This window comes from Hypanus sabinus, chromosome 8 (genome assembly GCF_030144855.1).
Source record: "Hypanus sabinus isolate sHypSab1 chromosome 8, sHypSab1.hap1, whole genome shotgun sequence".
In the NCBI taxonomy this organism is placed as follows: domain Eukaryota; kingdom Metazoa; phylum Chordata; class Chondrichthyes; order Myliobatiformes; family Dasyatidae; genus Hypanus; species Hypanus sabinus.
The window spans coordinates 75,329,700-75,339,222 of record NC_082713.1 but is presented as its reverse complement, the minus strand read 5'-3'; positions in this window follow the sequence as shown (position 1 = coordinate 75,339,222).

The following is a 9,523-nucleotide window of genomic DNA, read 5'->3' as shown; positions in this document are numbered from 1 at the left end:
ACGGATATTAAAAGCTAGAGAGCATAGTTTTAAAGTGAGAAGGGAAAGATTTAAGGGCTCCTCAGGGGCAACTTGCTCACCCTAAGGATGGAAGGAACTGTGAGAGGATGTGGTTGAAGTAGATACAATAGCATCATCTGAAAGATAGTTGGACAAGTACACGGATAGGAAAGGTTTATAGGGATATGGACCTAATGTGGGAAATTGGAGCTGGCATGGACAAGGTGGGGAAAAGCCATGCTTCCCATATTGAGTCTGAATCTGGAGTGGCACTGGGACCCACACTTCACTAATTCTGATTCAGAGCATACCTCAAAGCCACAAAATGTTGTCCCTACTGAGGCTGCACAATATCACCTTGTATAGGCTTCACACTGATGCACCATCAATAACTCTCAGAGACGGGAGGCGAACGATAGGCTTTTATTAGCTGCAAGAGACCACGATTAGCAGCAAGAGACCTCCACACAACATCCTGGAGACTGAGGGAGGAGCAATGCCTCCAACCGCCTTTATACCGGGGTCTGTGGGAGGAGCCATAGGAGCAGTCAGCAGAGGGGCGTGTCCAGACAGGTATATGTAGTTCACCACACACACTTAAATGTGCTGCTCTGAGTCCAACACCTTCCAAGCACTCACAGAACAATGTAAACTGAGAGGGAGCAACTCTGGAGAATCTTCTGCCTCATGTCGTGTGTAGGTCCAAATGGTTGGAGCTTATCTCAGAGGGCTTGCAACAATGAAATGAGGGCAGGTTCCACCTTTGTTGAGCAATAATGGAGGCCCATGCCCATACAAGGTGTTTAGTTCAGAGGAGGTGTGATGTTTACCTGCTAAGGGAAATGATTAATATAATCTGGTTACATTATGTTCAATTGCACTATGCTCTTAGTCCTGCAATAGATAAAAAATATGTTGTGATTGATGAAAGTTCTCAGTCCAAGTGAAGATCAACTATAGAAGACAAATGAAAGCACAGTTCAAAACAACATGTGGTGAAGATTCTCCAAAATATTGCCAGAAGTCAAAATGCTGTGTAAGGAAAGCACATTGCAATAATGTTTTCTTGAGAACAAATATTGATAAAAGGTTTGAACAAAGTATTAAAAATATTAAAATGATTTGATGCTAATGTTGAAATTAATTCCAGCTGTGTGAGATTTAGTAGTCAGAGCTGTGTTGCTGAGGAGTGAAATCATTCTCACACAAAGAGTTGTAAAAGTTTGGAACACTCACTGGTAAATAGGTTGCAAATATTAGAGAGTATTGCAGGTTCTCAAGACCGATATGGATGGGATTCTGTTGGTTCAGGATGTTCTGCGATGTAGAGCTGAAGGGGAGTGCAGGTTAGCCATGAGCTGATAGAATAGGCTTGATGGATTGTTTAACAGACTCAAGGGAGTAAAAAACTCTTAACTTGCTCCAGAATCGACAGGCTGTTTATTTTATGCACTTTCAACAGGATAATCCACTTACAACAAATGGGGAAATCCAATAAACTATGCAGAATAATGAAGAGAAAATAACTTTAAAGCAGATCTCAGCAGAAATTTAGCTACAGTTGCAGAGAAGTAAGGTGTTTCAAGTGACAGGATCACTTGCATGTGATCTACCTCTCTGTTCCTCTCCCTCTCTCTCTCTCTCTCTACCTGTCTCTCAAACTCTCTACCTCTCTTTCTACCTACTTGTCTCTCTAATCCTCTATCTCTTCTTCCCTTTTTCTCTCTCTACCTCCTCTTCTCTAACTCCCTGCTCTCTCACACTCTGTCTGTCTGTCTTTCTCTCTCACTCAATACAGCAGGCTGCAGGAATAATCACTTCCTGAAGTGTGTGCTTTGTATCAATTGCAACATCCGTTGTTTCTCTGGCAGGGATTGAATTCAACTGATGCCACGGAAAATGGGCTGAAAAATTGGAGTGACATGCAAATCCCAAACGGAAGGTATTTTTTAAAAATAGTGAAGTCTGCCTTTGGCAGCTGTTGTTGAAGCGAGACCCCAAAGGCACAATGCTATATATATCCCGCGACTGCTCTTGGTAGTATTAACCCAGATTTTTGTCTGGTCTGCTCACTTTGTCTTACTTTGCTTAAAGTGATATGGCAGTCTGGGGCAGCTGGTAGGATACAGAAATTGCACAGCAAATTCAAAAGGTTATAATGAAAAATAAAACAAAGAATGTTTGTATTGTGCCTCTTACATACTGAAGTATTCTTCCCAGAACTGTATGAAGAATAGATTTTAGCAGCATACTTACGGACATATTTTATACAAGATGATGAAAATATTATATTATTATAATATAAATAATATAATTATATAATGTATAATATATTATTATATTATATTATACTCCGGGAATGAATATCTGTTATCTCTAAATAGGGGCCGTGCACAATCCTGATTTGATGGGGATGGACGTGAGAAGCACGAAGGAACATCTGGTGAAACTTCTGACATGCCTGTTTCGCTGCGCTTGCTACTGTGCGATCGAGATATCTCTGGAGAGGAAGGCCCCGAATCCTTGGTTTTGCCTGTTGCTTGGCAGCTGGGGCCAAGGTCAAAGTGCTCGGCAGAGATGGTGCTCGGTGCTTGGTGTCGAAGGGCTGGTCGGAGGCTCGAAGTTTTTCGGAATAACTCAGAGTTGGCTGTGGTCGGGTGCTTCCAGAGGCTGCATCGGGAAGCTTTGCGGCACGGGAGGTTCATGGCAGGAAGAGTTTTTCTTCCTTCTACCATCTACGTGAGATGATGGGTTAGCGAGGACTTTGAGGCTTTCTTTTACCATGTCCATAGTCTGCCCTTATCAAATTACGGTATTGCTTTGCACTGTTGTAACTATATATTATAATTATGTGGTTTTTGTAAGTTAATCTTGGTCTGTCTTATGTTTTTTGTGATATCATACTGGAGAAATATTGTATCATTTCTTAATGCATGCATTACTAAATGACAATAAACGAGGACTGAGTGACTAATTCTAACTGTTGTTGACCAGAGGCATTACCTCTTTTTCTGTCCCACAGATGCAACCTGTTTTGGTTTTGCATTGCCAAGAACTTGTTTTTTTTTATCCAAATAGATCTCCAGAGACATTCACTAACAGTGAGGTTTCACTCTCGCCATGGCAGCTGTTAAAATGGAATAAAAATATGCAATTATCAATGAGAACATGAAGCCACCTGACTGTTGTGAAGACCCAACTACTCACTGGTGTCTATCAGAGAATGTAATAGAGTTAATTATACAGCACAGGGTCTTCAGCACCACTTGTCCATTTCTACCCTTACCCTATATGTGACTCCTGACCTAGCCATGTGCTATTCTGATCAGTCCTCTGAAATGAGCTAAGAAGCCTCTCAATGCCTGGATGGACATTAAATGCTCAGGAATTAATACAGAAGGTAGGCTGCAGCAGTCCATCAAGACCCCCACTTGAACATTTCCACATCTCACTTTGCCAGTGCAAGTCTCCATTTCTTCTCCCTCTCCTCCTTACTTGTCACTTTCCTTCATCACTCACTCTTAAATGCAGTTTCACGTTGCCACCAGTCATAGAGTAAAGATGTTTCCTCTGCATCTGAAAGTTAATATTGATCCCCTCCTGTATGCCTTTTCATAAGACCTTAAGACATAGGAGCAGAATTAGGACACATTCCACTCTAGATTCTTATTTTAGATGTTATACAAGGCCATCTCATTCCTCTGACTGAAATTGAATATCTCAGTTTTTTCAACATTGACCATTGTTAACCAACCTGTGGTGAACTACACATACCTGTCTGGACACTCCCCCTGCTGACTGCTCCTGTGGCTCCTCCCACAGATCCCTGTATAAAGGCGATTGAGGCCTGAGCCCGGCCTCTCAGTCTCCAGGATGTAGTATGGTGGTCAACCACTGCTTGTTCCTTCTTCCAGTCATTAAAAGCCGATATCTCGCCTTTACGTCTCAGAGTGAGTTATTAATGGTGCATCACAACCGAATGATCAGTCAATACATTAATTAATGCTTTTATGCAGTTTACTATAGTTCTTTCCCTTCTGATGAACCAGTCGCTTTGGAATAACACCAACATCTCCTCCATAATCCGCACAAGGCTGTGAGCTTAGGCCCTGCTCTACTCACTTTAAACCTATGACTGTGTGGTTAAGCTCTAATGCCAGAGTCAACTTTGTTGACAACACCACTGTCATTGGCCAAATCAGAGGTGGCGACCAATCAGCATGAGGGAGACTCAAAGTCTGGCTGAGTGGTGCCACAGCAACAAGACCAAGGAGCTGATTATTGACCTCAGGAGGAGGAAACCAGTGGCCCAGGAGCCAGTCCTCACTGGGCTATCAGAGGTGGAGAGGATTTTTAAATTCCTTGGTGTGGACATTTCAGAAGATCTGTTCTGGGCCCAGCATGTAAGTGCAATGACAAAGAATACACAGCAGAACCTTTACTTTTCTTAGAAATTTGAAAAGATTCAGCATGTCATCGAAAACACTGACAAACTTCTATAGATGTGTGGTGGAGAGTGTATTGACTGGCAGCATCAATACTACACCACAACAAACAGGCTCTTGAACACTGGGATTAACTTCACTTGTCTCATCACTGAACTGTTCCCATAACTTATGTATGGACTCACTTTCAAGGACTTTTCATTTCATGTTCTCGATATTTACTGCTTATTTATTCATTATTTTTTTTAATTTTTCTTTTGCATTTGCGCAGTTTGTTGTCTTTTGCACACTCGTTGTTTGTCCATCCCATTGGGTGTGGTCTTTCAGTGATTCTATAACTGTTCTTGGATTTTCTGTGTATGCCCACAAGAAAATGAATCTCAGGACTGTACACTGTATGTACTTCAATAATAAATTTATTTTGAACTTTTGAACTTTGAACATCCAATAGTTTACAGTTATTGTATCTGATGTTTCTAAATGATCAACAATCGTTTTTGAACCAATTTGCTCCTGATAACGGATACTCTGCAGATCTACTTTTCTCTGTTGCCTTTCTGAACCACTTCCCTTTGCCCTGCTCTTTCTTCGCAAAATACCCATTTCACTAGGTAACCTGACTGCTCTTTTTGTACTCTTAGTCATTTAAACAAGTTAAACAACTGTTTAAAGGACCACATCTCACCCCTTCCTCCCCACCTGGCTTCATCACCCTTTAGCTAACCTTCCTCCCTTTCCCCACCTGCACCCTCACCCCTTCCTTCCTTCCTTTCCAGAAGGGTCTTGGCCTGAAACTTGAACTGTTTATTTATTTCTATAGATGCTATCTGACCTGCTGAGTTCTTCCAGCATTTTGTGTGTTGCTCTGTATTTCCAGCATCAGCTGAATCTCTTGCGGTAAACAATTGGTTGCCCATCCCTCTGCTCCTGTTCTATTTATACTGAATTCAATTAGATTGTAGAAAGTGACTTTTGCTTTAGAAATTTGCATTTAATAGTTTGTAGTATATTTTTAATATATTTTCTTTCCCCCTGTGCTGATGCAACAATATTAAAAAAGTGTTTGTGCAGGATTAGTGTAGTTCTGATGTTTCTCACTCCAGTGACCCATAAAACTCAGTAAACCAGAGCTTCAACTGAAAGATTGGAGGCCTTCCTAAGCCCTCATTCTCCCAGGACTCAGAGTAGAAGCCGGTTAATATCTCAGGCATTCTGAGCTGTGTGGAAAATTTCACCTTCACGTTACCTTTGCTTCTTGACCCCTTCCCCCCACCAATGGGTGCAGTTTCTCTGGAACTTTTCAGTTGAGACCAGAATTTGAGACATCTCTAACATTTCTAAATGACCCCATCTCTTCCAAGGAGAATCGTCTCAGCTCCGGTGGTAATGCCCCTCATGCCTGAACTTGTTTTGGTAACTCTCTTCTGCACCCTTTCACAAACGTCTATGTGTGCTGCTCAGACCTGGAAACACTTGTGGCCAAACCACGGTCTCACTAAGACTCATTATGATCTCCTTTCTCCTGTAGAGCCTAGGATCCTGTATGATTAATCAGCATCCCCTCCCCTTATCACCCTTGCTCTCTCTCTCTCTCTCTCTCTCTCTCTCTCTCTCTCTCACTCTCTCTCTCTCTGAATTAATTATATATCTTCTCCTTGATCTCTCTGTTCATGCATTCATTTTAGAATTATGCCCTAGACTTTGGACTGTCTCTTCCCATTATTTGAATGAGATACAACACTTTGCATCTGTCAGCATTACATTTTATCTGCCCGTTCTGAAACCTAATCACATCGTCTTAGCATCTATATCCACACAGTTCAATGCTCTTCCAAATGATTTAAAGCTGGGAACATATACTTAACACTTTGTACATCCAGATCTAAGCCGTGACTAAATATAGCAACTTTTGTGCCAATTATGTGAAGCCACCATTCCCCTCCTATCACAGATCCAGTTTTTATCTGAGAAATGCAACGTTAATTTCAATTAATCTAGGCATTCTGTTCTCTGCTGTGCTCATTTTTAGTGACAGTCACTTTTTGAATTGATATCCTCCAGTTTTATTCTCTAGCCATTCATTTCTTTATTTAGTCTGTGCTATGTCCCTTTTGTATTTAATTTACATAAAGTCCTGGAAATACTTCCCCCTACAAACTGGTCAAAATCCTTTCCCACGCCCTTAAAGTCACTCATTGGTACAGCAAAGAAACAGGCCCTTCAGCCTATTGGACCTATGCTGATGTTTCTGCTGATCTACTCTAATCACATTGGCCCATGTTAGCCTTATATCCTTATGTGACTCTCGCTTCGGTTAGCTGCCCCTATACTAAGCTGTTCTGTGGCACAGAAGCTTGACTGGCCAAACTTAAGAAATCTTATTTGGGTGGATGCTGTGCGATGTGTCCCCCGTTACAAATCAGTACCACAAAATAACAAACGGTACACAATATGTGATTAAACTATTGAGCTTTATAATTCTTAATTTGACTATATGGTTAGTAAAGAAACAAAAAAAAAGAAAAAGGCTCATTCTCATGAAACAGTCTAATATACAAACGTTGGAGCTCACTGATAAGCAGGTTGTCCACCATCGACCTCCTCCGATTGTCACTGCCCTTTGGACCCTTGCTCCACGTCCACCCAGTCCAGTGGTCTACCAACTCTCTCCATTCGCGTCTTCTCTCTTCATCTCTCCCTGGCCAAAGCTCGCAAAAACCTTTCTTCCAGCCTCACAAGAAAGAACAACATTCCAAGGCCCCGTTATCTCTAGTCATAACCTGAACATCGCTGCTACAGAGCAACCATTACATTACCAGTGAACATTATAGCGTGTTACACTTAATGCCTAGTCTATTCAATTGTCTGTCTAAATGCCTCTTAAACATATAGAGTATCTGATTCCACCACATACTCTGGCAGCGAGTTCCAGTTATCGACCGCTCTGTAAAAACACTTTCCCCTCAGATCATCTATCATTTCCTCCACCTTAAATCTATACCACTTGTTTTAGATGCCCCCTACCTACCATGGGATAAAGATTCTGACGTTCTACCACCTGACATCAATTTATTTACCTCATCCCTCAACCTTATCTGGTCCAGGGTAAACAAGCGCAGTCTGTCTGGTTTCTTCTTATAATAATGTTCCAATCCAGGCAACATTCTAGTTAACTTTCTTTCCACTCTCCCCAGCAAAATCACAACCCTATGGAGTTGACAGCAGAATGGCATACAGACGTGACCTGACCAGTGTTTTGCATTTTCTACTGATCTTCTCCATTCATGCCTCTGCCAGATTCTTGTTCTGGTGCCACTTTCACCTCCTGCACTGATGGAGATTCTCAAACAATGTTGCTGTGATTCGTCAGCCTCAGCATCGGTCAGCCCAAGGCAGACAGTCGATTGTTCTTGTTCATCTGATTTACCTTCCAGCCGTTACTTTGCACACAACATCAAAGCTGTGTGGACAATCAAAATTCAAAGATTTGAAGTACGTTTATTTTCAAAGAACGTATAAATTACACAATCTTGAGATCTGTCTGCTTACAGGCAGCCAGGAAGCAAGAAACCAGAATGAAACCCAATTTTAAAAAAAGGCCAACATCCAACGTGCGGAGAAAGAGAAAAAAGCACAAACTCATGCGAACAATTGAAGTGAGCAACAGCATTCTGAACCAAATCGAGTCTTTAGATCTGAATCCCTGGAGCAGGCCTAAAGCCTTGGTCTCAGTTCATCATCTTAGCAGGAAAATCGGCATGAAGCTCACAGGCTCAAAGCTCAGCAGCCAGGGCAATCACTGCCTCAGTGTCATGGGGAGAGCAGTGAACATCACGGGAGAGCGAGCAAAACTGGCCCGACACCCTGTCTTCCCAGTCTAGCTGTCAAGTAGACAGTAATGACAACTATAGCCGTTAGAGTCAAAGCTTTCAGCATCAAGGCATGAAGGTGAACATCTCTCATTGTTTCTGATAGGTCCTTCTACTTTCAGCCCTTTTTCTTGAGGTGAAGCTTTCTAAATCTCCTCTGAATCAATTAGTGGGTCAGTCGCCATGTTGTACGCTGTTTATTGGGTTGGCACTCTGGGTGGAAATAAAGGTGAAGATCCATATTCTTCTAATCACCCACCATCACCAGACGTTGATCGTTTGTTTGACACACATTATTTAAGCACACCCTCAGTCAAGCTTCCATGCCACAGAACAGGTACGCCTCTCCCCCAGTGTACAAATTTCCTCCAAACCCTGTTTTGTAGGGATTTAACACACATGCCTGGCTTGCTCATGTTGACATATCCTGCTCTCTGGAGGTGTGTGGGGACTTTAATCAGGCTTCTGCACAAACTGCCTGGTTGCTTTAAATTCATTAGGTCCCAGAGATTAGTACCATGTCTCAGAGATGAACAGCAGATACACGTAGCCTTTCACTTACTCTCACGGATGACTTGAGAAGGACAATAAAGAACCTCCGCCTTCCCAAGAATAAAGGAAGGAGTTGTCAATGATCAGAGTCCAAGCTCCAGCACAAATAAAGTTTACTGTACCAGCCTATTAGCACTGCAATAAATCCATTGTCAAAACAGTAGACTGCCCAGAACCAATGTCTCTGCTCTTCTACAATAGCCCTGCCTCGGTCTCTCAAGACCAATTATTCCCTGAAACACTTCCAGAAACAACTGCTTCCTGTCCCTGTCAAGTGCACTTATCGACAGCTGAGATATACATAGACACCAGGGAATTCTAACATCACTGGGGAATCCAAACAGGATTCACAAGATGATACAAGGAGAGTGGGTTCAGCGGTGGTGGTGGTGGGGGGGGATTAAAATGAAAGTTGAATAACACAGAGCACAGCAGTGATAGTAGATGCAGAAAGACAGAGATATACACAGAACATAGAACACTACAGCACTGGTCAGTTTATTCTGGTGCCCACAATGTTGTCCACATCTTGATCCAATTTCCAATGTCCTCCTATATCCCTCCATTTTCTTCATATTCATGTGTGTATCTAAAGCCCCCAAATGCCACCAAATTGCCCACCTTCACTAACTACCCTGGTTAATCAATTCCAAACTC